We start from the raw sequence: 6,754 nt of genomic DNA on the forward strand, positions 1-6,754 counted from the left end.
CATTAGAAGATCTCTATAAGTTTTTAACTGAGTTCTTGCAGATCTGTGACACTATTAAGACTAATGGAGTAGATCCTGAAGTCTACAGGCTCATGCTTTTCCCTTTTGCTGTAAGAGACAGAGCTAGAACATGGTTGGACTCCCAACCGAAAGATAGCCTGGACTCTTGGGATAAGCTGGTCACGGCCTTCTTGGCCAAGTTCTTTCCTCCTCAAAAGCTGAGCAAGCTTAGAGTGATTGTTCAGACCTTCAAGCAAAAGGATGGTGAATCCCTCTATGAAGCTTGGGAAAGATACAAGCAGTTGACCAAAAAGTGTCCTTCTGACATGCTTTTATAGTGGACCATTTTGGATATATTCTATTATGGTCTATCTGAGTTCTCTAAGATGTCACTGGACCATTCTGCAAGTGGATCCATTCACCTAAAGAAAATGCCTGTAGAAGCTCAAGAACTCATTGACATGGTTGCAAATAACCAATTTATGTACACCTCTGAGAGGAATCCTGCGAGTAATTGGACGCCTCAAAGGAAGGGAGTTCTTGAAATTAATGCTCTGAATGCCATATTGGCTCAGAACAAAATGTTGACTCAGCAAGTCAACATGATTTCTCAGAGTCTGAATAGATTGCAAAATGCATCCAACAGTACTAAAGAAGTATCTTCTGAGGAAGAAGCTTATGATCCTGAGAACCTTGCAACGGCAGAAGTGAATTACATGGGTGTAGCCTATGGAAACACCTATAACCCCTCATGGAGAAATCATCCAAATTTCTCATGGAAGGATCAACAAAAGCCCCAACAAGGCTTTAATAATGGTGGAAGAAACAGGCTTAGCAGTAGCAAACCTTTTCCATCATCTTCTCAGCAACAGACAGAGAATTCTGAGCAGAGCCCCTCTAGCTTAGCAAACATAGTCTCTGATCTATCTAAGGCCACTCTAAGTTTCATGAGTGAAACAAGGTCCTCCATTAGAAATTTGGAGGCACAAGTGGGCCAGCTAAAAAAGAAAATCACTGAAACTCCTTATAATACTCTCCCAAGCAATACAGAAGAGAATCCAAGGAGAGAGTGCAAGGCCATTGATATAATCAAAATGGCTGAATCCAAAGAGGATGGGGAGGATGTGAATCCCAATGAGGAAGACCTCATGGGACGTCCTCCACGCAGAAGAGAGTTCCCTATTGAGAACCTAAAGGAATCTGAGGCTCATATAGAGACCATAGAGATTCCATTAAACTTCCTTCTTCCATTCATGAGCTCTGAGAACTATTCTTCCTCTGAAGAAGATGAAGAGGTAATTGGAGAGCAAGTTGCTCAATATCTAGGAGCTATCATGAAGCTGAATGCCAAGTTGTTTGGTAATGAGACTTGGGAAGATGAACCTCCCTTGCTCATTAGTGAACTAAATACATGGGTTCAGCAAACTTTACCTCAAAAGAAACAAGAGCCTGGTAAATTCTTAATACCCTGTACCATAGGCCCCATGACCTTTAAGAAGGCTTTGTGTGACCTGGGGTCAGGTATGAATCTTATGCTACTCTCTGTAATGGAGAAACTGGGGATCTTTGAGGTACAAGCTACAAGAATCTCATTAGAGATGGCATACAAGTCAATAAAACAAGCTTATGGATTGGTAGAGGACGTGTTAGTGAAGGTTAAAGGCCTTTACATCCCTGCTGATTTCATAATCTTAGACACTGGAAAAGATGAGGATGAATGCATCATCCTTGGAAGACCCTTCCTAGCCACAGCAGGAGCTATGATTGATGTTGACAGAGGAGAGCTAGTCCTTCAATTGAATGGGGACTACCTTGTGTTTAAAGCTCAAGGATCTTCCTCTGCAACCATGGAGAGGAAGCATGAAAAGCTTCTCTCAATATAGAGTCAAACAAAGCCCCCACAATCAAACTCTAAGTTTGGTGTTGGGAGGCCACAACCAAACTCTAAGTTTGGTGTTGAACCCCCACATTCAAACTCTAAGTTTGGTGTTGGGAGGTCCCAGCAATGCTCTGAACATCTACGAAGCTCCATGAGAGCTCACTGTCAAGCTATTGACATTAAAGAAGCGCTTATTGGGAGGTAACCCAATTTTTATTTATCTATATTTCTATTGTTCTTTTATGTTTTATTAGGTTTATGATCATGTGGAGTCACAAAACAATTGCAAAAATTAAAAATATAATAAAAAACAGCAGAAGAAAAAGCACACCCTGGAGGAAGAGCTTACTGGTGTTTAAACGCCAGTAAGGAGCATCTGGCTGGCGTTTAATGCCGGAATAGAGCATAAAGCTGGCGTTAAATACCAGAAACAAGCAGCAGTCTGGCGTTTAAATGCCAGGATTGCACCCTGAGGAAGGCTGGCGTTAAACGCCAGAAACAAGCATCAAGCTGGCGTTAAACGCCAGGATTGCTTATAGATGGCGTTTTACATGCCTAATTGGTGCAGGAATGTTAAATCCTTGACACCTCAGGATCTGTGGACCCCACAGGATCACCTCAGGATCTGTGGACCCCACAGGATCCCCACCTACCTCAACTCACCTTCTCTCTTCTTCACACAATCCAAAAATACTCTTCCCCAAACATCATTTACCAATCACCTTAATCTCTCTTCCTAATTACCCCTTCACCACTCACATCCATCCACTCTTCCCCATAAAACCCACCTACCTTCAAATTCAAAATCCCTTTCCCACCCAAACGCACCCTAAATGACTGAACCTACTACCCTCTCCCTCCACTATATAAACCCCTCTATCCTTGATGCCAGGACATCTAGGCCAGTTTTACTGACCTTTTCTTTACTGTTTTAGGGTAGTTTCATGCATTTTCTTAGTGAATAAGGAAAGTTTTGGGTGAATATACACTTACACATTGATTCAAGCAACTATTGTGAATTTTGCATGATTTCAGGAGATTTTTGCCAGAATTGCATGATAACTTGATGATGCATAATCTCATGACTTTGGCTAGAGCTTTGATGCACTTTAATTGCTTGATTTCAGGACAAATGAAGCATGGAAGAACCACGTTAGCATTCACGTTAACTTAGTTAACGTGACTACTAACGTGGGATGGCAAACAGCTTGCAACGTTAATGAGAAAAGTGATCACCAATAACACCTGCGAAGCCATTCATAGCTTACGTTAAGAGCCACGTTAACTAAGTTAACGTGGTACTTAACGTAGAAGAAAAAGAAGACTCCACGTTAATGAGAAACATGAACTCCAATAACGTTTTTCCTCAACGTTAGTGGTAAAAGTGAACACCACTAACGTTGGGAAACTAGGCAATGCCCCACGTTAAGAGTCACATTAACTTAGTTAACGTGAGCTCTAACGTGGAAGAGGATCAACAACGCCAATGTTAGTGACATTCACTTTTGTCACTAACGTTGGATCATTAGCATTGCCTACGTTAACTCTCACGTTAAGATTGTTAACGTGAATGTTAACGTGGAGTTGTATTCAAAGGACCAATGTTAGTGACACTCACTTTTGTCATTAACGTTGGGAGATGGCTTCATTACTACATTAAGAGCCACGTTAGTTAACGTGGGTTCTAACGTAGGGACTTAAGGCAATTTGAGCGTTAGTGACAAAGGTGAGTGTCACTAACGCTCTCGAAGATGATAGATACCCACGTTAGAGCTACGTTAGCCAAGCTAATGTGAGATCTAACGTAGGGGCAAAGAGGCAAGCAACATTAATGGGAAAAGTGAGTCCCATTAACGTTGGCCAAGGATTGAGTAAGAAACGTTAGTATTCACGTTAAGATTACTAATGTTGGAATTAACGTGGGTATATAAGGGTGGAACGTTAGTGGAAAAAGTGAATGCCACTAACGTTCTCCCACCCAAAATGTTACTCAAACGTTAATCTTACTAAATGCCCAAGCCTAATTCATATTTCTCTGCAAGCTGGGCCCACTAAAGATGATAATTGCTTCAACTCAAGGTCCAGAGCCCACATCCAAGACTTGAAAAACTCACTAGAAGATCATGAGGAGTAGTATATATAGGAGTAGTTTTGAACTAGAGAGAAGCTTAGCACTTTTGGGAACTACTATCTGCATATTTACTTTTCTGTACTTCTAACATGGATTCTTCTTTTCTGCCATTTTTCATTTCTAGAGCTATGAACAACTAAACCCCTTTCATTGGGTTAGGGAGCTCTGTTGTAATTTGATGGATCAATTATAGTTTTCATTCTTCTTCTTCTTTCTTTTCCCTTGATCTTACTAGAAAGCTTTCGATCTTAATTCAATTGGTTAGTTGTCTTGGAAAAGAAACTCTCCATAATTGGATCTCCTTTGAACCTTGGAAAAGGGATGAGGAAATCATGCTAGAAATACTTTCTCATGTTGGACCAATTTGGGGTTTCGATGGATATTGTAACATTTAATCCTCCCAACACTTTGATTTGGAAATACATATGGTATAATCAGTGACCACACTTTCATCTCTTTCCATGAGCAATTAAATCAAGGAATTGGGCAATTGTTCAAGCTTAGAGAGATGGATTGCCAAGGAATTGGGATCCAATCACTTAAGATTGCCAAGGAGATTAATGAATGCATTAATTGAGGAAGAGATGAGAATGAACTTGATCCGGAGAATGCAACATCTCCTAAACCCAATGATCTTCCCTTTTCTGATCTTACCCATTCTATTTACTTTCTGCCATTTAATTTCCTGCTCATTACCCCAACTCCCCATTTAAGATTCTGCACTTTAATTTTTGTTATTTACTTTCTAGTCATTTAAATTTCTGCATCTCAATCTCAATTCTGTTTAGCTCAACTAGCATATTCTTCTAACTAAAGTTGCTTGACCAATCAATCCTTGTGGGATTCGACCTCACTCTATTGTGAGTTTTACTTGACGACAATTCGGTATACTTGCCGAAGGAAAATTTGCTGAGAGACAAGTTTTCATGCATCAAGTTTATGGCTCCGTTGCCGGGGATTGATTTTGAATCAACAATGATTAAGTTAGAAGATCACTAGATTGAGCAATTTTTTTTATTTCGTTATTCGTTTTTTTTATTATTCAGTCAATTTACCTTAGTTCGTTTTTAATTTCTTCCTCATCCCCTATACCCTCTCTTTTTTCTGTTCTCTTTTTCTTAGTTGATCATAATTCAGATCACTAACCCACTAACTGTTTGATAAATTGCATCACTCACACTAACAATTACTCTAACAAGAATAGTCTTCACTATACCTCCTGTTGTGCAATCTGTTTGTTGTATGACAGGGAGAAGATAAGGAGTCTCAACATCCTTTAATTCAGAACCTGAAAGAACCCTTTGGAGGCTAAGAAGGGAGGCAAGAGGAAAAAGGATTATTGGTGCTGAGGAAGAGGAAGAATACTTTGAACCCAACATGGAAGAGAATTCGGAGAACAATCATGAAGAAGAAGCTCATAATCATGCCAGAGAAGGCCATGCAAACCGGGCTGGGCAAGAAAGGAGGGTCTTAGGATCCTATATCAATCCTAATCCAGGAAACTGTGGAAGCAGCATTCAGAAGCCCACCATACATGCCAACAATTTCGAGCTAAAACCTCAGTTCATCACCCTTGTGTAGAATAATTGCTCATTTGGAGGAGGTGCTCAAGAAGATCCTAATCAACACTTGACCACCTTCTTGAGGATTTGTGACACAGTGAAGTCCAATGGAGTCCACCCGGATGTCTATAGGCTGCTCTTGTTCCCTTTTTCACTCAGGGACAAGGCATCCAAATAGCTTGAATCCTTCCCAAAGGAAAGCTTAACTAATTGGGAAGAAGTGGTGAACAAGTTTTTAGCAAGATTTTATCCCCCTCAAAGGATCAATAGGCTAAGAACTGAGGTGCAGACTTTTAGACAACAAGATGGTGAGACACTTTATGAAGCATGGGAGAGATTCAAAGATTTAACAAGGAGATGCCCACCAGAGATGTTTAATGAGTGGGTTCAACTTCACATCTTCTATGAAGGTCTTTCCTATGAGTCAAAGAAGGCTGTGGATCATTCATCAGGAGGCTCTTTAAACAAGAAAAAAACCATTGAAGAAGCCATATATGTCATTGAAACAGTTGCTGAGAATGACTACTTCTATGCCTCTGAAAGAAGTAACACTAGAGGAATAATAGAGCTGAACCACATGGATGTACTGTTAGCCCAAAACAAGATGATAACCAAGCAGCTAGCAGATCTTACCAAGAAGGTGGAAGAGAACCAAGTTGCAGCAGCTATCACCTCATCACCAGCTCAAGAAGGAGTAAACATAGGAGAAGAAGGTGACTGGGAGCAAGCCAACTATGTGGAAAACTCACCTAGATATGTCCATGATCCATACTCCAAAACTTACAACCCTGGATGGAGAAATCACCCTAACTTTGGATGGGGAAATCAACAAGACCAAGGGCAAGATCAGAGACGCCCCAACTTCAATTCCAACAACAATGCTACTCATCAAAATACCTCACAGAGATACTATCAACATCCATCTAACCAACCTTCTCAACCACCTAATCTCAACCCACCATTATTAACAGATGATAGGCTTTCAAAGATTGAGGCTCTACTTGAAAACATATGCAGAGAAGTCAAAGACAATAAAGTGTTTAAGGAAGAAGTGCGAGCTAATATCAAGAACCAAGGAGAAAACATCAAGAGATTGGAGTCCCAAGTAGGGTACCTATCTCAACAAATTCCCAAACCCACTGATGGATTCCTCAGTGATACAGAGAAGAATCCAAGAGGAGA

The 6,754-nt window shown here is 40.5% G+C and overlaps 2 non-coding genes across 2 annotated transcripts; both read right to left on the reverse strand.

The window, feature by feature from the left end:
* Positions 1 to 224: 224 nt before the first annotated feature.
* LOC130938479 (small nucleolar RNA R71) lies at positions 225 to 332 on the reverse strand. The gene has a single exon (XR_009069642.1). It is a non-coding gene; the product is annotated as a small nucleolar RNA R71 (small nucleolar RNA).
* A 5,508-nt stretch (positions 333 to 5,840) lies between these two features.
* On the reverse strand, positions 5,841 to 5,948 carry LOC130937112 (small nucleolar RNA R71). The gene has a single exon (XR_009068345.1). It is a non-coding gene; the product is annotated as a small nucleolar RNA R71 (small nucleolar RNA).
* Between the last annotated feature and the right edge of the window lie 806 nt (positions 5,949 to 6,754).

Source organism: Arachis stenosperma, chromosome 6 (assembly GCF_014773155.1).
Source record: "Arachis stenosperma cultivar V10309 chromosome 6, arast.V10309.gnm1.PFL2, whole genome shotgun sequence".
Taxonomy (NCBI): Eukaryota; Viridiplantae; Streptophyta; class Magnoliopsida; order Fabales; family Fabaceae; genus Arachis; species Arachis stenosperma.